The sequence below is a fragment of the Triturus cristatus genome, chromosome 8 (assembly GCF_964204655.1).
Source record: "Triturus cristatus chromosome 8, aTriCri1.1, whole genome shotgun sequence".
In the NCBI taxonomy this organism is placed as follows: Eukaryota; Metazoa; Chordata; class Amphibia; order Caudata; family Salamandridae; genus Triturus; species Triturus cristatus.
Genome location: NC_140591.1, coordinates 755,296,492 through 755,322,062, shown reverse-complemented (window position 1 = coordinate 755,322,062; position 25,571 = coordinate 755,296,492).

Sequence of the window (25,571 nt, the reverse complement as noted above, 5' to 3'; positions counted from 1 at the left end):
TCAACTTATGCATATTACTACTGTTACTCAACACAAATGAGGGAGAAGGGGCACATATAGGTCCAGCATACAGGCCCCAATAAATACAATGTAGCATCAAAGGAGTATGCAATTCCTGTAGGGTGGGTAAAGAAGAGAAGGAGGCGAGGTTGGGTAACACCTTCGCTCAGTAGTGGAGTGTGGGTATCTCCCAATTTGGGAAGTGGGGCTCTCACATACCCATTTGGGTGTCATGCTACATCATAGGGCTTGCTCCTCATCAGGCCAGCGCTGCAATGCCCGACAGGCACCCTACGAGGGGCTCTTTGTCGGAGATCTTTTTCTCAAGCCATATAGGTGAGGTGCGTGTGAGGGGCCTAGTGGTGTAGATGTGAGGTGATGTGAGGAGAAATAAAATGAGGCGAGGTGGTGCTCTAAAATGAATTTTAATCTGCGAGCCCACTCCTCTCAATTAAAACCAGAATAGGGATACAGCTGATTATAATGGTCAGAGGTGCCTATATGTGTGTAGTCACGGTCAACATGTTTCTTGCCCTATGTGTGTAAATCACTCGGCAATTCTTCAGGACCTATCTTGATGCACTATCTACATGGGTGGTTGGTTATGAAAAATGAACCAATCACTCTGATGACCTTTCAATGAGGTACCTTAATAATACAAATCATGAGACCAACCCAATTCGGGTTTAAGTCACACCTCATCAATAGTTAGGCAGAGCAACGATCGTTACAAAAGTTAACGTCATGAGTTTTCCTGGAAAACAGGTCCCGGGAACCTACCCCTTACTCTGCCTCGTTGGGAGGTTACTACCGTTAACCTCCTCATTAGGTGATAGGTCACTTCACTCTGGTGCTCCTATTAGGTACAATGTGGTAATTCATGAAAGGTTTGCTACTCCATGAAACAGGGGCCTCAGTCGAGGATTTCACCGGGATGAATCACCGAATCAGGAGAAGGCCCCTCAAGGTATGTGCAGACCACAGTGGGGAGGCACACAGTGCTGCAGAGAGACCTCGCCGCCCACACGTAATCCATGGCAAAGGTAGCTGCCTGCGATATGACAGGGCAGCTGCTGAAACCAAGGAAACAAATGCACCACATGCGGGGCCTTCTTTGAGACTTTACACCGTACTGCCCGAATCATCGGAAGTGTGCTCCCATTCTCAGCCTAATGTAGCTGGGCGAGACCTCGCGGTACAGTGGATGATGGTAGGGCAATACCGCTTCCCAACCTTGGTAGCCCTTCGGGGGCACCACTGTCATCAGTGCGGTCCCACGCAGCTTACTCTGAGTGCAGACAAGCTTCCCCGGGCCAGGTTCTGCCACCACTCTCTGGTTAATGAGACAAAAACGAGTACAAAGTTCCTCAGGTCAAAGAAGCGAAGGTAATGGTTTCAGCAAGAAATGTCGTGTGTCACGGAAAGGGGGAAACCCTTTTGTTGGAACTAGGGCTCTCACACACCCAGCAAGCTAGGTGTCATGCTTCATCATTTGAGCCTGCCCCTCGTCAGGTCGGCGCTGCAATTCCTGACGGGCTCCCAATAATGGGGCTCTTTAGCGGGGATCTTCTGTTCCTGCCGAAGGGTGCTGTGGGGGTAAGGGGCCCTAGACTGTGTAGATGTGGTGTGAGGATAAAATAGGTACTGTTAGTCCACGAAAAAATGTATTTAATAAAGTGGTAAACAGCCTAATTAAAAGAAATGAGAAAAATGAGGTGGGGATAGCTACTAGTGGTTATGACGCTAGTTGTGTATGCCCTACACTCAAAAGGATCAACATGTTTCTTGCCTATAAAGCCAGTGAATGGTCACGGCAATTCGTCAGGATCAAAAAACATAAACTATCTACAACGAAGGTATGTGTGTTTTACATACCAGAGAGGTGCTCGGGAGTAACCTCGTGTACTAGCAAGGCAATCTTGCAGCAGTCTCCGGCGGGTAAAAAGGACTCCCAACGTGGGTCCTGCGTCGTTCGACGCTTGGGATGAAAGACCTACCCCTACCGCCGGACCCATCCCAGGTCCGGCGGTAGGGGTAGGCAAGAAACATGTTGATCCTTTTGAGTGTAGGGCATACACAACTAGCGTCATAACCACTAGTAGCTATCCCCACCTCATTTTTCTCATTTCTTTTAATTAGGCTGTTTACCACTTTATTAAATACATTTTTTCGTGGACTAACAGTACCTATTTTATCCTCACACCACATCTACACAGTCTAGGGCCCCTTACCCCCACAGCACCCTTCGGCAGGAACAGAAGATCCCCGCTAAAGAGCCCCATTATTGGGAGCCCGTAAGGAATTGCAGCGCCGACCTGACGAGGGGCAGGCTTAAATGATGAAGCATGACACCTAGCTTGCTGGGTGTGTGAGAGCCCTAGTTCCAACAAAAGGGTTTCCCCCTTTCCGTGACACACGACATTTCTTGCTGAAACCATTACCTTCGCTTCTTTGACCTGAGGAACTTTGTACTCGTTTTTGTCTCATTAGTCGTTAGGGTACGTACACTGGACCTCGTTAATCTTACCCACTTATCCCTCTCCTTGTTGACACCACTCTCTGGTTGCCACCGCAACCTTAATGGGCCACGTCCCAGCTTCCTTTCCCGGCGCAGCCTTCCTGGCTGGCGCAGCGAATGATCCCTTCTCTTTTCCTGCAAGCGACTCGCTCGAGGCGGGTGCAGGCAGGGCTCGTTTCTCCGGCCTGCTTTTGAGACTCCAACCCTGCTTCCTCAGCTATGGGGAAGTCAGGCTGGACTTCCTTCTCTCACAGCAAGGGAAGCATGATGCTCTGCATTGACGTGAAGCACAGCGTCTGATATGATCTGCCTCGCAGGGTGATACGTTGGCCCACTCACAACACGGAGTGGCTGTCCCAGAAACGGGGACACTGGCCTTAGCTTGCAGATAGCCCAGGGGACAGCAGCTCTCCAGATAGCACCCGCGCCTCTATGAAGTGCTCACCAGGCACTGGAGGGAGTTGAGAAGTACTCTGCCTACTCTAGGAGGTGAGGCAGTGCTCCCCACATACTCTCTCTCATCAGAAGCGCTCTCCACACTCTACATGCAGGGGGCACGCCATGTAGTCCCAAGAGACGCGGGGCAGAGAACAGGGCACAGGCATGCCAGCACACAGGGTCACTTAGCAGAGTGGAAGTCCCTTCAGCCACCCAGCAGGTAGCAGGTTAGCCCCACAAGCAGGTAGTCCCAAACAGCGGTTCCTCCTGACACACAGCAGTCCTCTGGTTGCATGTCCCACACAGTGTCTTGACATCCTCATGGGGTCACAGCCCTTGTATTTATAGTGCAAAAGTCTTTGTTCTGGGGGCACTTCAAACACATAATAGAAGTGCACAACACCCCAATTCACATCCAGGCCCTGGCTCCAGGCACACCACAGGTAGGTGCAGAGACAGCATTGTAGAAGGCAGGCAGAGCCCTATTCAGGTTCAGGTTCAACTCCCCCCACCACTCCAAATGCAGTCCAGGCCTACTTAGGTGAAAGGGAAACTCCCCCCGCTACTCTAAATGCAGCCAAGGTCTATTCAGCCCAGCTCTGCATCACCCAGGAAAGGCAGGACACACCTCAATCCCCCTGGTGACTGTCTAGAGTGAATGCACATTCCCTCTCTCCTGTCAATCAAAACCAGATGGTAAATACATGTCCAGGCAGGGCATAAAGACACCTAAGCACACAGAAATGCCCACTTCTAAAAGTGATACCAAAGGGGATGATGGACTGTGCGTTAGAGCAAATCAAACACTCACCCCCAGTCAACTGATCTGGGTTTAATCGATCATCATTCTTTAGCTCACTCCACCACCCCAGTTCAGACATGGCCATATGCAAATCAGTCTGACCCTGTGCCTCATGGGAACAGTCCAGCCCGAACTACCAAGCCATGTCTTCCCTGGACCGGAAACAAGCATCCTGGGACCGGTTTCGGGTTCATAACCCTCCTCAGCCAGGCTAGCTTGAATCCAGTGGCAAAGTGAGCAAGGGACCCACGTCTGGGCATACCCTGCCAATTTAGAGCTAACAAAGCAATACCAAAAGGGGTGATGGACGGAGCATTAGAGCAAATCAAACACTCACCCACAGTCAACTGATCTGGGTTTAATCCATCATCATTCTTTAGCTCACTCCACCACCCCAGTTCAGACATGGCCGTATGCAAATCAGTCTGACCCTGTGCCTCATGGGAACAGTCCAGCTTGAACTGCCAAGCCATGTCTTCCCTGGACCAGAAACAAGCATCCTGGGACAAGTTTCAGATTCATAACCTTCCTCAGCCAGGCTATCTTGAATCCAGTGGCAACGTGAGCAATGGACCCACGTCTGGGCATACCCTGCCAACTTAGGACAAACAAAGCGATACCAAAGGGGATGATGGACGGAGCGTTAGAGCAAATCAAACACTCACCCACAGTCAACTGATCTGGGTTTAATCCATCATCATTCTTTAGCTCACTCCACCACCCCAGTTCAGACATGGCCATATGCAAATCAGTCTGAACCTGTGCCTCATGGGAACAGTCCAGCCCAAACTGCCAAACCATGTCTTCCCTGGACCGGAAAAAGCATCCTGGGACCGGTTCCGGGTTCATAACCCTCCTCAGCCAGGCTATCTTGAATCCAGTGGCAAAGTGAGCAAGGGACCCACGTCTGGGCATACCCTGCCAACTTAGGGCGAACAAAGCGATACCAAAGGGGATGATGGACGGAGCGTTAGAGCAAATCAAACACTCACCCCCAGTCAAGCTATCCTGGCTGAAGAGGGGTGAAACCCCGAAACCGGTCCTAAGATGCTTGTCCAGGGAGGACCTGGCCTGGCAGTTCGGGCTGGACTGTTCCCATGGGGCACAGGGTCAAGACTGATTTGCATATGGCTGGGTCCAAATTGGAAAGGCATGGTGAGCAAAAAAACGATGGATTTAGGCCCAGATCGCTGTACTGGGGTGAATGTATGACATTGTTCTGCATTCTGTCCATCAACTGTTGTTTTTGCATTTGTCACCCCGAGTGGGACGGGTATGCTCAGACGTGAGTCCCGTGCTCTCCATGCCACTGGAATCAAGCTATCCTGGCTGAAGAATGGTGAAACCCCGAAACCGGTCCTAGGATGCTTGTTTCCAGTCCAGGGAAGATCTGGCCTGGCAGTTCGGGCTGGACTGTTCCCATGGGGCACAGGGTCAATACTGATTTGCATATGGCTGGGTCCAAACTGGAAAGGTATGGTGAGCAAAAAAACAATGGATTTAGGCCCAGATCTCTGTACTGGGGTGAATGTATGACATTGTTCTGCATTCTGTCCTTTAATAGTTCTTTTTGCATTTGTCACCCCGAGTGGGACGGTTATGCTCAGACGTGAGTCCCGTGCTCTCCATGCCACTGGAATCAAGCTATCCTGGCAGAAGAGGAGTGAAACCCTGAAACCGGTCCTCGGATGCTTATTTCCAGTCCAGGGAGGACCTGGCCTGGCAGTTCGGGCTGGACTGTTCCCATGGAGCACAGGGTCAAGACTGATTTGCATATGGCTGGGTCCAAACTGGAAAGGCATGGTGTGCAAAAAAACAATGGATTTAGGCCCAGATCTCTGTACTGGGGTGAATGTATGACATTGTTCTGCATTCTGTCCATCAATAGTTCTTTTTGCATTTGCCACCCTGAGTGGGACGGGTATGCTCAGACGTGAGTCCCGTGCTCTCCATGCCACTGGAATCAAGCTATCTTGACTGAAGAAGGATGAAACCCTGAAACCGGTCCTAGGATGCTTGTTTCCAGTCCAGGGAGGACCTGGCCTGGGAGTTCGGGCTGGACTGTTCTCATGGGGCACAGGGTCTAGACTGATTTGCATATGGCTGGGTCCAAACTGGAAAGGCATGGTGAGCAAAAAAACGATTGATTTAGGCCCAGTTCTCTGTACTGGGGTGAATGTATGACATTGTCCCGCATTCTGTCCATCAATAATTATTTTTGCACTTCTAAAAGTGGCATTTATAAAAGAATAATAATAAATCTGCTTTCACCAATAAGCAGGATTTAACACTACTAATCTAAACATACCAAACATGGTCATGCTACCCTTCTCTTTATTTTTTTTTTTGTACTTTGGTGAAAATCCTTTTTTTTAAATGTTTTTTTTAATGACATTTTTATTGCCAAAGGGTACATAAACAAAAGAGAGCAAGAGGCTTCAAATTAAGTAACAGGAAGAAATTAGTACATACACATTGCAGAAAAAAAAGAAAACAATTTAGATCACAATCTAGTATATAGAATCAGACAAAACTGTTCCATATACGGTCCAGTTTCTGAAGTGAACGCGCACCTCTTGTTGTAGCTACCGCTTTCTCCCTCTCAAAGGGATCCCTCATGATTTTCCACCATTCTAATGCAACAGGGGGATTCGGCGAGATCCATGCTCTTGCAATTCAAAGGTAGGCTGCCACTAAAATGATGGAAAAGAAAAACCCAAACTCCCTGTTAGCTTCCACTTTGTGACCTAACATAATTTCTTTTGCAGTGGAAGAGAAATCCAACCCCAAGTGACTACCAATAGCTTGAGTAACTTTCTCCCAAAATGTATCGAGCTTGGGGCAGGTGCAAAACATATGTACAATATTAGCTGCAGTTATTTCGCATTTCGTCTCCCTGTACCGTTTGTGCCCATTTCGCGATCTTTTAGGAGTATAATACAACATACAAATAGTGCGAAATTGCTGCAGCTTTAAGCTAGTGGAGTGCATAGCCCCATACAAAGTATTTAAAGCAGAAACTATCTCTACAGGAGTAACAGCTACGCCTAAAGTTTGACTCCACTTGGTAGCCAGATGCTGACTATCATCCCTCCCATATTGGCAAAGCTGTAAATACATAGTACTAATGTGTGATTTCTGATTAGTATCTAATAAGCATGTCAATAAATCAGAATTCTGCGATGTTTGAATCATTTGTCGTCTTAGAAAATAGTCTCTTATTTGTAAATACTTAAAGAACTTTTTTTTGGAGGTTATACGTGGATTGTAAATGCGCAAAAGTTCGGAAACCATTAAAATAGCACAATTGCCCAAGCCGGACAATCCCATAGCCTGCCCAATGTTGGCACACAGCATCATGAAAAACACCCGGGAGGTTAGGATTGTCTCATAGAGGGAGATTAGAGTCACACCGTACATCATTCAAGGAAAAAGAGCAGGGGTTTTAGATTTCATGCCATATGCATACTATATCTCTAATCGTCTTGAATCAAACTCATTTATAGTAATTCGGGTCATTGATCGTATGCAAGAACATATTATTATCTTATCCAAAGGCCGGTAAAAAAAAAATAGTGGCAAAAATACTTTAGAGGCGTCCAGAAAACGCAGCCCAATAGTATAATTTACAATCAGGAAGTTGGAGCCCCCCTTGTTTACAGGGAAACTTAAGTGATCGAATAGCTCGACGTGGTTGCTTGTATCCCAATATAAAACTATTTTTCCCTCCTTCCAGTTTCTTAAAATAAAAATTAGAAACGTGTAAGGGGATAGCACGAAATAAATATACAAACTTAGGCAAAATGGTCATTTTGATGACATTGCATCTGCCAGGTATAGTAATTGGATGTTTATTCCGATTTTTAAAGCTTCGAATGACCGACTGCAACAATGGCTCTGAGTTAAGTCTCCATATCTCTTCAACTCGAGGGGAAATACGCACCCCAGGGCAGGTTGTGGTCGTGAAGACCCCTCTTATTGGTACATCCGGGTGAAATTTGAGAAGAGCTTGGGCTTTATGAACATTAAGTTTGTAGGCTGGAAAACAACCACATTTTCCTGCCTCCTCTTGAATAAAGGCAAGTGCCATCACCGGGTCAGAAGAGAAAACTGCTATGTCATTGGCATAAGCAGTAACTTTTAATTCACAAGACCCAGTGCTAAATGGAAGGATGCCGGCATTATGCTTAAGGGACCGAATAAACGGCTCAATGTATAAAGCAAATAGCAATGGGGAGAGTGGACACCACTGCTGAGTATCGTAGTGTATCTTAAATGGGGCCAAAAGCAGGCTGGTATACATTAATGTAGCCTGTGGGATAATATATAATGCGCGGACCCATTTGCTATATAAACCATCCAATCCATTGTCTATTAATGTGGCCCATAAACCGTCCCATATCATTCATTTGAATGCTTTCTCAGCATCTAGCAACACGATCCCTATGTTAAGTGCTGTCTTTTTGGCTATATCGAAAGCAGTAATAGCTATATTAACGTGGGCCGTAGTATCTCTACTTATTATAAAACCATGTTGCTGGTCTGAAAATAAGCCAGGCATAAGAGGAGCTAGCCGATTATCCAAGACTTTAGCAAACGTTTTTGCATCCGAGACAATGAGAAATATAGGGCGGTATGGTCCACAATCATCCGCTGGCTTCCCCTTTCAAAAAGAAAACAATGTTAGTCATATCCCATGAATTAGGAATCTCCATTGGAGTCCCAATCTGATGCATGACCTCGTTTATTAGCTGTAAAATAAGGAATATTATTCCCTGGAGCTTTACCCCAGGGTAAGGCAACCAAGGCTGTCAAAATCTCCTTGTTAGTAATATCACTATGAAGAAGGGCAGCTTCTTCCTCACTCAAGCATGGAAGATTGCAGCTTTCCAAATAGTTATCAAGCTCTACTTTATCAGGTGAACAGGATGGGGTATTAAGTCTCTGATAGATGTGGGAGAGTTGTTCTATTATTAGATGGGGGGATGAATGCATAATTGTATCTTCTTCCCTTATGGCTTTTATCTGCTCATTAGATTTGTTATCAGCTAATTGGTATGCCAATACTCTCCCAACCCGATCCCCATATTCATATTGCATAGAGCGATTTTTATTAAAAGCAACTGCAATCCTTTCTTTTAACATCCTGCCCATAAGTGAGCGTTTATTTATTAATGAAATATATAATTGCTCTTGATTTAGACCCCAAGCCTAATCTCCTCAGCATGAAGAAATTCTAGTTGCATTAATGCCTGGAAGACTACCTTCATATCGTTCTTGTTAATTTTATTTTGGCGGAAGATCTACTGCTGAGTGATACCTCGTACATAGGCCTTCATTGTATCCCAAACGACGAAGGGAGAGACAGAACCCATATTAGAATGTGAAAACTCAGTTAAAGAGGTTTGAAGAAACAAGATAAACCCCTCATCGGTAAACAAGTGACTAGTAAATTAGAAGAGCGGTTTACTCTTATCTGCCACCCCCAGTTGAAAACTAAGCAAGATAGGATTGCGATCTGAATTAATCTGGTGGCATACCTCAAGTTTAGCCGCTGTTAGTGTATTGCTGTTAGTAAAGACCAGATCTATTCTGAAGAACTGCTTATGAGGGGCAGAATAGTAAGTATACCCAGGTAGTGTAGGGTGGAGTGTCCGCCATACATCAAACAAGCATTGTAGTCAAGCCATCTCCAAAATTGAGCTTCTAACCTTTAACATCCTCGGAAAGGCCACGCTATTGGTAGAGTCCATACCATATTTCAAAGTACAGTTGAAATCTCCCATAATTATTAATTCGCCCTGCCAGTCTAACAATTCCAACATTAAAGTGTTGAAGAGAGTGGGATCATCAACATTGGGTCCATACACTGCGCAAAATACATATTTTATATCGTAAATTTCCAGTTGTAAAATTACCCACCTGCGATAATGGTCGGAGGAAACCTTAAGAATATTGCATCTTAGCCGTTTATCTTTTAGAATAGCTACCCCTCTGATTGCAGCACCCTTGGATGTACAGTCTACTGTTTCAAGACCCAGCTGCTTGAGCCAAGTGAGTTTCTGTGAGAAGTACAACATGAGGCTTGTATAGTTTGAGCTCCCCCCTTACTAGCTGACGCTTAGTTGCCACATTCACCCCAGTTACATTTCAACACATACATCTAATTGCCTTGTCATTAAGCGTTAGTAATTTATGAAAAGTGCAAGAGGTATAGTGAAACATCGCCTAAGCCCTTACCAAGTGTTCTACAATAGTGCTCTACTAAAAAAAAGACAAAGTCTCGGAAAGAAAAGAGCCCCATCGCCAAAATAGCAACTTGTGTAGTGTTTGTATCATATTTACTTAGTAACCTTTGGTTCCCCCCCCAATACCCCCTATGGCCTGAGCACAGGCCCTCCTTTGACCTACACCCTCCCTTTCCTGAACATTCCCCCATTCCTCCCAATGATCTAGGAAAGGAATCACCCCCTTCATGAATGTCGATGGGTGACAGCCACTAAGGAATTAGCATCCCAAAGCCCCCCTCAAGTGAAGCCTGAACTATTAACAGTTGAGCAAATTTTGAGCAGAAAACGAAAAAGGGAATGTTTTGTCTGAATTAAACTAGTATCCAGATATAGATAGTCCCTCTGACAAGAAAAAAGCAACAAAAAAAGGAAACCTTCATTTGGCAGTAAATCAGTTATTTTCCTGAGTGTTATTGTCAGCGATTGAGAGCCTGTTTAGCTTCCAAGTCCGAATGAAAGATCTGAGACTGCCCATCCTTAATACCCTTCAGGCGAGCCGGTTCTGATCCAGTTGTAATTTCACGGTAATTTCTTAATGCAAAACCTCATTTACCTATAGTTTACCGCTGTAAAGGTGGTGGACCCTTGCCACCGTGTATTACCTTCAGGAGACTTTACATAAACATGAAAAATCAAAATGTAATTAATATTTAAGCCAATAAAGAGAATTGTAAGTATTTTTGAGGGGTTTTATTTTCTAGTTAAAAGTTAAGGTTCTCTGACCCTTTATTCATTAGTCAAATATCAATTAGGTTACAGAATTGAAAATAGGAAAAATAGAATTAATACAAAACATATTATAGGTTGCATATAAAGCACTCCATAAAGGAGGAAAAAACCCTAATTCTATGTCAGTCAGAACTCTTTAAAGAGTTTCAGGAAAAATATAATTCAAGAGTGCGTTTGCAAGGCTAATCAAATAAATAATAATTGGCAAAAATCTCCCATAAAGAGAAATAAATGAATAAGACAGATAAATCTTTTTCAAACTAGTTAATTAGTCAAAGCATAAACTTAGAGTTTTAGCATCTAAATCTAAACCTGTTCCATCAGCTGTACTCTCTGCCCTGGTCTGTTCAACCTGCCTCTCCGTGCTTCACAGAGAGAGACTGCCCGCCCTTCACAAGACCTCAGAGGAATGTGATTTGCCTTGCCAAAAATATGATGTGCAAGGACTCTCTAAAAAACATATGAGCAAGACCCCCCACTTCCCTCTGTCTCTCCTCGGACGCAATCTCCTCCCAGGCTGCACCCGCAACGTTCACGTACCTAACCCATATGATGTCAGGTCTCATCTGCTCCCTCTCATCTCTCCTCCTATCTCTTCTAGTCTGACACGCCCCCTAAGGGGTCATTATTTATACTCTAATTCTTGGCTGACTACACTAATAATGTTGCAGTTGCAGTAGAAACTCGCACTGTGATTGGTTACCATAGGTATCATGAGGGTCTCACCATCCTGTTCTCATTGCAAATCCAACTCATACCGGTTTTAACAAAGGAAGCGTTAAATGCTTAATACAATCATAGGTTTCACCATCAATTTTTATACACTATTGAAACATTAAATAGGAAAAAATGTATCAGTCCATTTCCTCCTTGCTTTCACATCGCACACATGAATGATACTTTCCCACAAACACTGGTACATTGGCACGATGACAAGAATGTACAGTTCACTGTGGCCTTGACTCATGTGTCTTCACTTGAGGCACTTGGCAGTTCATGCAGCTGTCATAATTATCTGCACATGCGTCTCTCATTCAGCACAATTCTCAGCCATGCTGGATTCCCAGGCAGCCATTTTATGGTAGGCCAAAAACAAGACAAACACAAAAGAGTATTAATTTATTAAATAAAACCCATTATGTTTACCTCCCCCATACTAGTACCCTGTATTAGTTATTACCTAGCAAAAGCTATTAGTTTAAAGCAGCTTTTCTATTATTTGTGCGCAACATGCAAAAATGTGCAATGTACAACATAGCATAAACATGCACCAGTGCAAATTCTCAAAGCGCAAACAGTTCATATATCAACATGCTTCAATTATGTTTTAGATAGCTTTTCATGCAAAATGCTTTTGCCCCACGTGTAGTGTTGGTGCATGGTTAATTAATTAATACACATTATAAAAAGATGTGTTATGAACTGAATATGCATTGTCTAAATATGCAACAAAGCCAGAGTCTCTTGAGACAGGAACAGGGAGTGTAGATTATAAGGGAAAGGAGCTGGGAGGAGAGAGCACATTCCATTTCATCTTAAAAGCTTAAAAGGAAACTGCAATCACGAGTTTCTCTACACTGCAAAAACACATGTTAATTTAATTCAGCACAAGCATTTCAGACTGAAAGCATTTTTACCAGGCCTCATTTCATGTTTTTCACTTTGCATGCACCAAATGTGACCCTTTTAAAAAACATTTGACTAGGCCTCATTTCATATTTCATGTGCCATGTGTTTTCACTTGCACCAAAATCTGCGTGCCAATTTATATGCAGTCTGACTGAAACACAAAACAGAGTGATGCTTAATCTTGAGAAATCTAGCTCTATCAGTTCCTGCGGATCACAAGTGCTCCGGTAGCCTTCAGAGCGTCGATAAGCAGTCGCATCCTCCACCTCTTTTCCATTGTGCCCTTACACAGATCTGACCTCACAGAGAAAGAAACTGATTCAGCCACCACTAGTGTAGAAGGCTGAGCTTTAATGGAGACTGCCTGTCATAGAAGAAATTTGCTAATGTAAATGAGGATTGGATGACGTTTTCATAAGTTAGACTGTTTAGATTGGCTTAGGAAGATTGGTAACCCATGAGGCCGCTGTATTTGGGAGTCCCAATCCCAGTCTGCCAAGTATGGGAAGCCCTTCTGATACAGCTGCACAACAAATGCACGTGAGTCAGAGCCCTCCATTCCCTCAAGAACTTCAAACAGCCTTAAATTGTTCCGACGCTGTCGATTTTCCACATCTTTTATTTTCCCCTACAGAGTAGCTAACTGATCATCATGGGCGCGAGTTAGGCAAGTAGTGGCTGTCACAGCTTCTTCATAATCTGCAAGGCGCTGCTGTAGTTCCACCATGTCATTGGTGAGTGAGGCCACCTTACTAGTCACTTCCAAGGGTGATTTCTGGATCGATAAATTGCCTGCCCTGAGCTACATGTAATGCTCCTGTGCCACAGCTCTTTGCTCATGCAGGGCCTGTAAGATAGACCAGCGTGATGGCTCAGACAACTCTGGCGATTCGCAACCAGATGTCGTAAATATAGTAGCTTGGTTCATTGCCAATGGAAGAGGATTAAATGCCGGCAAAGGATCTTGCAATAAATTGCATATGTTATGTGCTTCAGAGGAGGGAGCAGAGCTCCAATTAGTATTAGGTTTGCCTTCCAGACTGGAGTTTGAGAGTCTCGATATAATTGCCTTGACCTCCCCCTCAGAGGTAACCCATTTGCGCAGGGGGCTCCTCTCTGCTGCTCCCTTCCCGCGTAATGCTGTAGTGCCAAATGATCGTAACTTGCCTTGAAAGTCTGTATTCATTTTACAACTTAGTACAGGTTTGGCAAGCTTAAAGTTAAATTTTTTTTAGTAGAAGAAACACGAATCAGATCTTTAGAGTCCTCCAAAACATCTGGTGCCGGGTAATCCCCACTCTGTAGTAGTAAAAATAAGGCGGGGAGACGTTAACCTCATCAAATGATCTAGTAAGCGTATCTTGTGGTTGTTCAGCCAGATACAGATCCCTTATGGCTCTTTTATGAAAGGATATCGTCCCCCCCAGTGGCAGATATATCTGGCAGGCCCATCAATTGGATCAGGTATGACTGTAACCCCCATTTCAGCTCTTAGAGTAGGACAGACTACGGTGTCACCCAACACTTCTGTAAGTGCTGGCAATAGCGAAGGCGGGTGTTGTTGTAACAATGTAACGTTAGCAATACCCAAGCCGGAGGCCATAGCATCGCAACTAACCTCTTCATTAGTAGCAGGCTGAATAGCAGTCTGTTGCAGCGATACCGGTAGCTGGCGCTGTAGCTGTGGCCCCTCATGCAGGGTAGCTTCTGGGCAAATGTACACTGAATCTGCTGAGTCCAGGTTTGTGGTATCAAGTACATCAAGCTGCCGGAGCTTCCCTCCTTTCCATCAGGCTTTCCCTCACCACCTGAATGAATCGTGTCCAGTATGGTGTCTGCCATGGCCATTTCAGGGACCGCAGAGATGATGTCAGCTACTGTTACAGATTGAAGCAGTTTCATGATCGTTTTCCCCATACATGGTATTTTCTTTTTACTCATCCCAGCTTGCTGATCCTGACAGCCAATCTTTATAATTGTGGCCGCTTCAGCTGGTCTAGTCAGTGCGTCCCCAGCAACAACAGTTGCAGAATTCCTAACGGAACGCCCGCTCTTTGAGGAGCCAATATTGGGATGAACCATATCCCGGGTTGAGGGAAGACGGGGACAAGAGAGAGCAGAGAAGCCAGCACTGAGGCCGATCAGCTGGTGGGATTTCACAAGCAGTCTCCAAAGACGGCGGGGAGGCTGAATGCACCAGAGCAGCATCTATCGGGTTAGTATTACTGTCACACAGGTTTCAAGGCACTCTTATTGCATACCAAACACAAAAAGAAAGCCGCTCAGTAACGTTTTGCCGGCATCACTTGAGGAGGACTCAGTAGACGCATTCCTTCCGACTGAGTCAATCCACCATCTTCCTTTCCCGGCTTTGTCAAGGAACTGCCGTTAGCCTTTTGCCATCCATTACCCTCCGTTGATTGCGCTACCCTTCTCAGATTAGAAATCACCACTGAAGCAAATATCAAGGAATTCCCAATGCAACCCTATGAGAGGGCATCCTCACAGCAATGAGAAACCAAATAGGCTGTATGCCACTACCAAGAAATGTCACACATTTAAGGCACATGTCCTGCCTTTTACCCTCACTGCACCCTGCCCAGAGGGCTAGCTAGGGCTTACCTTAGGGGTGACTTATATGTAGTAAAAGGGGAGTTTGGATGTGGCAACCACTTGCCATGCCACATCACTGTGGCATAAACTGCATGCGCAGGCCCTACCTTGGCAGACGCCTGAGACAGGTTTGAAAGGCTACTTTGGTGGGTGGTGCAAGCAGCGCTGCAAGCCCACCAGTAGCATTCAATTTACAGGCCCTTGGCATATGGTATGCCACTGTACAAGGGACTTGCAAGTAAATTAGATATGCCAAACAGGTGTAGACCAATCTTACCATGTTTACAAGAGAGAGCACATGCACTTTACCACTGAACAGTAGTGGTAAAGTGCAGAGAGTCATAAAACCAAAAACAACAGGTACAAAAATACAGGAGGAAGGCAAAAAGTTCTGGGATGACCCTGCAAAAAGGGCCACGTCCAACAGTGCTCATGTATAGCGCTCCAATGCCTTCGGGTCGAGTTCGCCCTATATAAAACTGAAAAGAAGAAAATGAGAAGAAAAACAATAATTATATCTTGTACTCAGTGCTTCAAACAAAGGCACAAATTAGAACTACCCTTTTCCCATTTTTGATGGCAAAGTACTCAAAACATTAACAAATATAGACAGATGTCAAGTATTATGTTAATATTAGGTGAAAATAATCCTTCCTCAGAAAGGTTTTATGAATCAGATATATTGACCTCGAAGACATGCTTAGAAAGGCATGATAGAGTTCATGTTTACCTTTTCCTAATACCTTGTCTTGATTAGTCCCTCCCAGACTTTAGAACACGATCAGGGATCCGACCAAAGTCAATCAATTCCCACTTTTATGAGAATTAATCCGATATGGTAAAACAAGGGAAGATTTGTAGCGTCCTCCAATTTTCACAAGTCTTGAGGGCCAGTTTGGATATTTTTGTAGAATTTCTTGCCAGATCCTGGCCCAAGAGTTAATTGGCTTTATAGTTGCACTTTGTTTCACTCCTTCACTCCTGATTCCATTGATAATCAAATTCAATGTGATTGACTGAAGTTGAGTGCATTATTTTCTTTAACAATGCATTCTGTGCCTTTGATGAATGTTTCAGGTTCAAATAATTGGCAGTGATGTGCCTGAAATACCTCAAGTGGGACAGAATATTATACACTGAAAGAAACCTAACTTGAGCTATTGCGAATGGATGGTCTTTTTTTTTAATTATGCTGCAGACAAGTCATTTTTGCAGTAGTCAAATTCATCTATATTTTCCAATTCATCATTATACAATTTGAAGGTTCTCCTCTGTTTATATGGTTTGCCAGTGATTAACATTTTACATTTGGCGATATTTGTCTACAGACTTTCTAAAAGGCATTACTCTTTAAAGGAGAAGAGTCAACTGTGTAACACAGTCTCTGTCTGGCTGACCAGTGCTTTGTCCTCCGCACAAGGAAGACACGGTTTTAGGACTCTGTTAACAATTGGATAATAGAGCGTGAGGTCGATGAGGAGGATGTTAAATACTTGGGCGGACAAAAGGCACACAGAGCAGATTGCTTTAAGTACTTAAGAGCTGATTACGATGTTGTTAGTAAAGCATTTCCACCAAATCAGGTTTGGAATGCTTTCCGAACGATTCGTATTCTGGGAGTCCTACCGACAGATTACGATGTGCCCGGATGCTTACGGACTCAGTTCTGTCGGATTCCCACTGACTTCAATGGGAGCCTGTGTGCCGAACAAGAACACAGGCTCCCATTGGAAAAAGGGGTTGTTGGGGAAATCTTTGCACCCTGGGGCAGGCACCCCATGGTGACTGCCACATTGTGCATGGTTGGGAAAAGGGGTCCCATGGGTACACCCACGGGCCACATTCGGTTGCCTCCGGGTGAAGGGGGGCCGGCAACAAGCCCCAAAAGACCGATTCCGGAAGCCATTTCATCTCGGTCAAACTGATTTGGAACGGCTGACCGAAACGGTCATCGAACTCGCTCGGTCGAAAACCGTATCCATTGGGCTGTACGATTCGGTTCCGAATGACTCGAGCTTCCAGAATCCCATTCGGGAACCAATTCTGACAGCCTGGATGGTTTCCTTGCATCATACTCAGTCGTCCGTTCGGTAACCAATTCCGACAGCCCGGATGGTTTCCTTGCATCATACTCGGTCGTCCAGAAAGGTGACCTATTCGGTAGGAAACAAGGGTTCTGAATCGGATTTGACAATGTCGAATCCCATCCGAAGACCTTCCTAACGTCATCGTAATCAACCCCTTAGAATCATTTTGTGGTTTCTTCTTTAGTAGCAAAACGAAAAATAGATATCAGATGATTGACTGCACCATTTTTACTGATGAAATAAAATTGTGTTGTCTAGATTACTGCTTTAAAGTTTACAAAAAAGTGATGGGTGGATGCTTGAAATAATCACAACCATTCGTAATTACTTGGGCTGTATTCCAGTCCATCGTTATATTGCGCAGCATACCACCCCAGTATGGATCCAGGCATATTTGAATCAGTCTTGAACTTGCTCCAATGAGAACAGTCTAGCCTTAACTGCTAGGCCAGATCCTCCCTGAACTACAGCACAGCCAAACCAGGGCCGGCTTTGACCTTTATGAAGGCTCATCAGTCACGTATAGCTTGATCCTGTGGCACAGTTTGCACAGGACCCACATCTTAGCATGGTAAACACCCAAAATATCGATTCCAAAATATCGACTGCCCAGAATATCGAAGTTAAAATATAGAGTGGACAGAATATTGACTTATCAAAATATAGATAGGTCAGAATATCGAAATTGGGGTACAAAATATCGATTTCCAAAATATAGACTTTAAAAATATAGAATACCATAATATCGAATTTTAAAATATAGATTACCATAATATTGAATTTTTTTTTTGTGTTATGTATGGTAGTATATGTGTTAAAATGATGTATTATTTTTGTAATGTATGTTTAATTTATTTCAACAAATGAATGTTATGTAATTTAATTATTGCGTAATTTAATTCCGTAGCGGGTTGTGGGTTTATAGGGGAATAGGGTGGGAAGTAATTTAATTATGGTTAATTAAATGTTAATTATATTTATATGTTTTGATAATTAATTAATTGTTAATTAATTATTAATTGGTAATGAATTTATATTAATTGATTAATTGATAATTATGTTATTTGTATTTGTTATTAGGAGCGGGTTGTGGGTTTGTAGGGGAATTGGGTGGGAAGTAAATTAATTGTAATAAAGTAAATAATTAATTTTTTATTTATGTGTATTGATAATTAATTGATAATTAATTAATAATTGGTATTAATGTGTAAATAATTTGTATGAATTGCTAAATAATTTTTATTTGCAAAATTATTTTTATTAATTGATTAATTGATAATAATGTTAATTGTATTTTTTATTATTGGGAGTGGGTTGTGGGTTTATAGGGGAATTGGGTGGGAAGTAAATTAATTGTAATAAAGTTAATATTAATTTTTTAATTTATGTGTATTGATAATTGATAATTAATATTTAATTGTAATTAATTGTTATTAATTGGTAATACATTTTTATCAATTGATAATTAATATTTTTAAATGGTAATTAATTGTTATTAATTGGTAATTATTTTTAATTAACTTTTTATCGGTAATTGATTTTAAATTTAAATCATTACTTTCCCTACTTTTGCACTCTCAGGAGTGGGAATAGTATTTTTTACCCTCCGCTATCCAACTCTTTCCCTACTGTTGCACTCACTGGAGTGGGAATAGTCATTTTTACCCTCCTGCTATCCAATGCTTTCCCTACTGTTGCACTCTTTGGAGTGGGAATAGCAATTTTTACCCCTACGCTATCCAACGTTTTCCCTACTGTTGCACTCACTTGAGTGGCAATAGTAATTTTTACCCCTACGCTATCCAACGCTTTCCCTACTGTTGCACTCACTGGAGTGGGAATAGTAATTTTTCCATTTGCGCTACCCAACGCTTTCCCTACTGTTGCACTCTCTGGAGTGGGAATAGTTAATTTTATCCTCCCGCTATCCAACGCTTTCCATACTGTTGCACTCTTTGGAGTGGGAATAGTAATTTGCACCCCTACGCTATCCAACGCTTTCCCTACTGTTGCACTCACTGGAGTGGGAATAGTATTTTTTACCCCTACGCTATCCAATGCTTTCCCTACTGTTACACTCTCTGGAGTGGGAATAGTAATTGTTACCCTCCAGCTATCCAACACTTTCCCTACTGTTGCACTCTCTGGAGTGGGAATAGTAATTTTTACCCCTACACTATCCAACCCTTTCCCTGCTGTTGCACTCTCTGCAGTGGGAATAGTAATTGTTACCCTCCTGCTATCCAACACTTTCCCTACTGTTGCACTCTCTGGAGTGGGAATAGTAATTGCTACCCTCCCGCTATCCAACGCTTTCCCTACTGTTGCACTCCCTGGAGTGGGAATAGTCATTTTTACCCCTACGCTATCCAACGCTTTCCCTACTGTTGCACTGTTTGGAGTTGTAATAGTAATTTTTACCCCTACGCAATCCAACGTTTTCCCTACTGTTGCACTCACTGGAGTGGGAATAGTAATTTTTACCTCTACGCTATCCAACGCTTTCCCTACTGTTGCACTCACTGGAGTGGGAATAGTATTTTTTACCCCTACGCTATCCAATGCTTTCCCTACTGTTACACTCTCTGGAGTGGGAATAGTAATTGTTACCCTCCAGCTATCCAACACTTTCCCTACTGTTGCACTCTCTGGAGTGGGAATAGTAATTTTTAACCCTACACTATCCAACCCTTTCCCTGCTGTTGCACTCTCTGCAGTGGGAATAGTAATTGTTACCCTCCTGCTATCCAACACTTTCCCTACTATTGCACTCTCTGGAGTGGGAATAGTAATTGTTACCCTCCCGCTATCCAACGCTTTCCCTACTGTTGCACTCTCTGGAGTGGGAATAGTAATTTTTACCCCTACGCTATCCAACGCTTTCCCTACTGTTGCACTGTTTGGAGTTGGAATAGTAATTTTTACCCCTACGCTATCCAACGTTTTCCCTACTGTTGCACTCACTGGAGTGGGAATAGTAATTTTTACCTCTACGCTATCCAACGCTTTCCCTACTGTTGCACTCACTGGAGTGGGAATAGTAATTTTTACGTTCTCACTATCCAAAAAAATCTCGACTTTTTTAAATTACTTATATTATGTTTACATTTTAAGCTTTTTTATATTATATTATGTATGTTTTATTTAATTGTTTTTAATATTTAATTAATTTTATAATATTTTTAATACATTTAAAAAATTCTATATTTTGGCTAACTATATTTTGACAGTCTATTTTTTGGAATCGATATTTTAGTACTTTCCTGTTTGTAGATAGGGAGTCGATATTCTGTCCCTCTATATTTTGGTGTCGATTTTTTGTGTAGTCGATATTTTGTCCCTCGATATTTAGTCACTGAACCTCTTAGCATACCCATCCCACGTAGGGTGTCACACTGAAGTATACAAAAAAGTGATGAATGGAATGCTTGAATTAATCTCAGTCACTGATAATTATGCAGGCAGCATCCTAATCCATCATTTCTTTTCATACCATGCCACCTCAGGTTGGACCTAGCCCTATGCAAATCAATCTTGACCCTGCTCCAATGGGAACAGTCCAGCCTTAACTGCCACACCAGACTCTCCCTGAACCGGAAAAAAAGCAATCAAAGATTGTTTTTTCCTTAGTTGGATTGGCATGCAGTCCGGGCAATTGCCAGTGGCTGAGATTAATTCAAGCATTCCATCACCACCTTGTTTCTGTTGCCCTAAGAGTGATGGGTATGACCAGACCTGAGTCCCATGTTCACTGTGCCACTTTAACCAAGCTTTACATGGTTGGTGAGCCATAATAAGGGTGAAACCGGTCTTTTGTTCTGGCCTGGAAGTTCAGTCTGGACTATTCCCGTATGAGCAGGGTTAATACTAATTTGCATATGGCTGGGTCCAAATTGAGGTGGCATGGTGGGCAAAAAAATAGTGGATTGGGTTGCAGCTCTCATGTGATTGCCTGTGGCTGAGATTAGTTTAAGCATTTCATACATCACCCTGTTTTTGATGCCCTTCGTGTGACAGACGTTGATCCAGTGCTCACTGTGCCACTGGAACCAAGCTACACATGGCTGATGAGCCCTAAAAAGGGTGACATTTATCCTGGGTTGCTTGTGTACTTGTTCAAAGAGGGAGTGGCCCGGAAGTTCAGTCTAGACTGGTCCCATAAGAGCTGGGTTAACACTATTTTGCATATGGCTGAGTCCAAATTGAGGTGGCATGGTGAGAAAGAAATTATGGTTTGGGGTGTGGTTCCCATGTGATTGCCAGTGGCTGAGATTAATTCAAGTATTCCATTCATCACCTAGTTTTTGTTCCCCTTAGATCATAGCATTTAAAATCCTCATAAAGAATGATATGAGGTGAAGAATGTTTTATAATGTTGTTTTTCTTTTAGTAAAATATACTGCATAACGCATGTTCATATCAAGGACAGTCGCTCTTTCCGATGGAACCCCATAGTCGGCAGTTCTGGCCATAACTCCACACCCTATCCTGATTTTAGGGTGCAGCCTCCACCTATAGATAATTTTGTTTGGAGTGAGTGACCTTAAATTACACATGCAGTGGATGAGAAATGCTATTATTAGTAAGTAACAATAAAAAATTTGCGATCATACGTGACAAGAATTTCCTATTCTATTAAGGACAACGGAGGCGAGGATTATGCTTCTCATTTCTTTGCTTTATTTTCTGCAGCCAATCAAACTTCTTATATTCAGAAAACTACAAATCCCATGAGCACCCAGTGCCTACAACAACCATAGAGTCCAGCCTATAATAGGTTGTGCAGAGGTAATCACTTCCTCTTTCTTTGCCTGATCATCATAACATAAAACCAATTCAGTCCGAACTTCAACTTGAACTGTAAACCTGGATAAAGAGTCCTTCACAACCAATAGACATTCCATTCTTCAACCATGAAGACGAATCCTCGATTCTTGGCGAAACTGCGATCAGCTGCAACCGAACTCTGAGGAGAACACTCCATTTCAGACACCCTGAAGATGATAGAACCTTTGTTTGCCATCAGAGCCTGAAACAGAAACAAGAATCCATAATACTGGAAGACCTTACAGATAGAATCATTATATCAACTAGCCACAAGGGAGGGAATAAACTCATGCAATGCAAGATATTTCAACATGCCACATGTCATCTTACGTAACTCTGGATGGGATAATCCTTGCGTCCGTTGTCCTCAATAGAATTGAAAATTCTTGTCACGTATGTTCGCAAATTTTTAATTCTATGTCAGGACCGGAGGCTCCGATTATGCTTGTTCAAAGCTGTGCCACCACAACTGATGCAACATCCAGAATAGGCTTATAATAGAAAGTCTTAAACGTAGTTTCAGCTGACCAATCCGCTGCATTCATTATGTCTGAAAGACTTACACTCATGGAAAAGGATTTGGAGGCCATTGCCCCATGGACAGAATGGACGCCAAATTTGGAGACATCAATGCCTGCTTCATTCATGAGCCAGCGCACCCATCTAGACAAGGTGGCTGGAGTCAGTGGTCTGAAAGGCTTTTGTAATGCAATTAACAGTTGACTATTTAAATCAGATCTGAATTCAACTGTACTTACCTCATACGCTTTAAGACATCGGACTACACATAATTTGTGATTATCCGGAAAAGCCGGATAGGACACTGAATTGGAATTACCCTTGGTACGCCGGGATATAGTAAACGTCACCACCTCAGGGGAAAATCGACGTCCTGCTATATCTAGAGCTCGGATGTCCGAAACCCTCTTACAAGAAACCAGACACAATAACATGGCCAAATTTTTCTGAGAGTTGTTTTCGTGACAGATATTTGTTATCTGGCCAGGTTTCCAAAAACCGAAGGACCACTGAAACATCCCAAAGGACTGTGTACTTAGGCCTTCGGTGTTTTACCATCCGAATACCTCAAAGTAATTTGCACACTAAAGGGTGCTCCCCCACTGACTTGCCATTTACCTGGACCTGTCCAGCCGAGATAGCAGACCGAAAATTATTAACAGTTCTATATGCTAATCCCGATTACGCTAAGGAGGCCAAGAAATTCACAACCATGGAGACAGTCACTGTAGTGGGATCGGTGTTCCGTTGAGAAACCAACTACACCACCTATTCCATGATGATGAATATTGTTTATGTGTATTGGCAGACCATGCCTCTTAATGAACTTGTGAGCGTCTCTCGAAAGACCTGGGATCTCCCATCTATCCCTGAAACTCGCCAGGCCACTAGAGGGAGTTGTCCAGATTCTACCAAGGGTCCAGCAATAGGTTCCATCTCTGTCGAAGAAGGAGAGGCGTGGCACATGACCTCTCTAGGACTGACAGGAACCAAACCTGCGCCCTCCACAATGGAGTTCAGAGAATCAACTCCGCCTGTAGACGTCTGGTCTGAGCCAACACCCTGGGTATCATCGCAAACAGTGGAAACGCATAGTTCAGAGTCTGGGGCTAAATCTGAAGGGAAGCGTCCGAGGCTATCGCCTCCGGATCCGGACGCCAACTGTAAAAACTCGGTAGTTGTCGATTGAGACGCGAGGCAAACAGGTCCAAGTGACACGGACCCCATAATATGTTCAAGGCTTGGAACACTCGCGGGTGGAGCCTACAATCGCTGAGGTCTCGTAGGTAACGAGAGTGCCAATTGGCCGCTTTGTTGCTGCGTCCTGGGAGGTATTTCGCCACCACAGAAATTCTGCGAAGAAGGCAGTAATGCCAGAAATCTTTGGCTATTTCTGTCAGGATTTTGGACCGCGTCCCCCCTAATTTGTTGACGTATTTGACCGCTGACACGTCCATCCGTAGAAGGATGCAACAATCTATTTTCTGTGGAGAAAGACTGTGAATCGCGAAAGAGCCTGTCATCAGCTCCAAGCAATTGATGTGTAGGGACATCTCCTCCTGGGACCAACAACCCCCAGTGGATGTCGAGCCACAGCGGGCTCCCCAGCCCCTCGGCTGGAATCTGACTCGATTACAACTTGGGGACTGGACCCGAAGATGGCTCTGCCATTCCACGACTCCATGTGTTCGAGCCACCATAGTATCTCCCACCTCGCTTCCTCTGAAAGAGGGATTCTTTCTGCATATCCGAGGCCTTTGCGGAGATGCCAGATTTTCAATCATTGGAGTGCCCGATAGTGAAGAGGGCCTGGGAAAATGGCTTGAATCAAGGAGGCAAGGAGCCCCGCAATCTGCGCTACAGACCGCGACGATACAACTTGCTTGCTGAATACCGACCATAATTCCTTCTTGATGGTTCTGATCTTCTGGGAAGGAAGGAGGAGCTGGCAGCTCCGAGAGTCTATCTGGAAGCCTAGAAACTCTATAGACTGTGTGGGAGATAACACGGATTTCTGAGGATTCACTACAAACCCCAGGCTCTGCAGGAGAGAGATCGACCATGCCAAATGCTTGATTACCAAGTGAGGGCAGCGTGCCATGAGAATGATGTAATCTAAATAGACGATCAACCGCACCCCGCGCTCTCAAAGACTCCACCACTGGAGGAAGAAGTTTCGTGAAACACCATGGTGCTAACGAAAGGCCGAAGGGAAGAACCTTGTAACAAACGCCTGCCCAGACGAATTGGAGAAAACGCCGGTGAGGGGCGTAAATGGGAACTGAAAGGTAATCATCTTTTAAATCGAGATGCACCATCCTTTCTGCTTTCTCTAAGAGGTCGCACAGAAGATGGATGCCATCTTGAAATGGCGATAAATTATCCAGCCATTGAAATCCTTTAAGTTCAAGACTAGCCTGGACCCCCCCACTTTTTTCTCTACAAGGAATACATTGCTGATAAAGCCTCGGGATGTATTTGAGACCTGACAATGGCCCCTTGCCTTAGAAGAGAGTTTATTTCTTCTGTGACAAAATTCTGATCGAGTTGGGAAAAATATATTGGAGGAGGTATAAGACAAGACCCTGGATGGGTGTGTCGTACATTTCTCGTTTGTAACCCTGTACTGTCTCCAAGATCCAGGCATCTTGCGAGATTGTTTGCCAATTCTGTAGGAAATAATGAATGCGACCCCCCCCCCCAATGTCACCTCGGAAGCTAAAATCAGTCTCACCTGAATTTGCGGTGTCGTGCTGATTGTGTGGGTTGCCGTTGTATCTGCCCCTGCGGAACCTGTTCTGTGCACTGCGAGTGGGGTAGAAGGAGGAATTGGAGTCTTGGAATCCTCCGCGTTGTTGTTGTTGTTGTTGGTGATATTGCTGATGGTATTGGCCTCGTGGGGCGCCTGAATTACCACGGCCGAACGACCGCCCTCTGTATCGTCCGGCCCTGCTGAAAACCAGACGGGAAGCCTTCTTTAGGGATTCCTGTACCTTATCCAGGCCACTGAAGGTGGCCACAAACTTGGTAAGCTCCTTCAGGAACGGTTGACCGAATAGGAGGCCGTGGGCCACAGGACATATCTCCGAGGTAGAGAGCTCTGCTAATTTGGGGTCTAG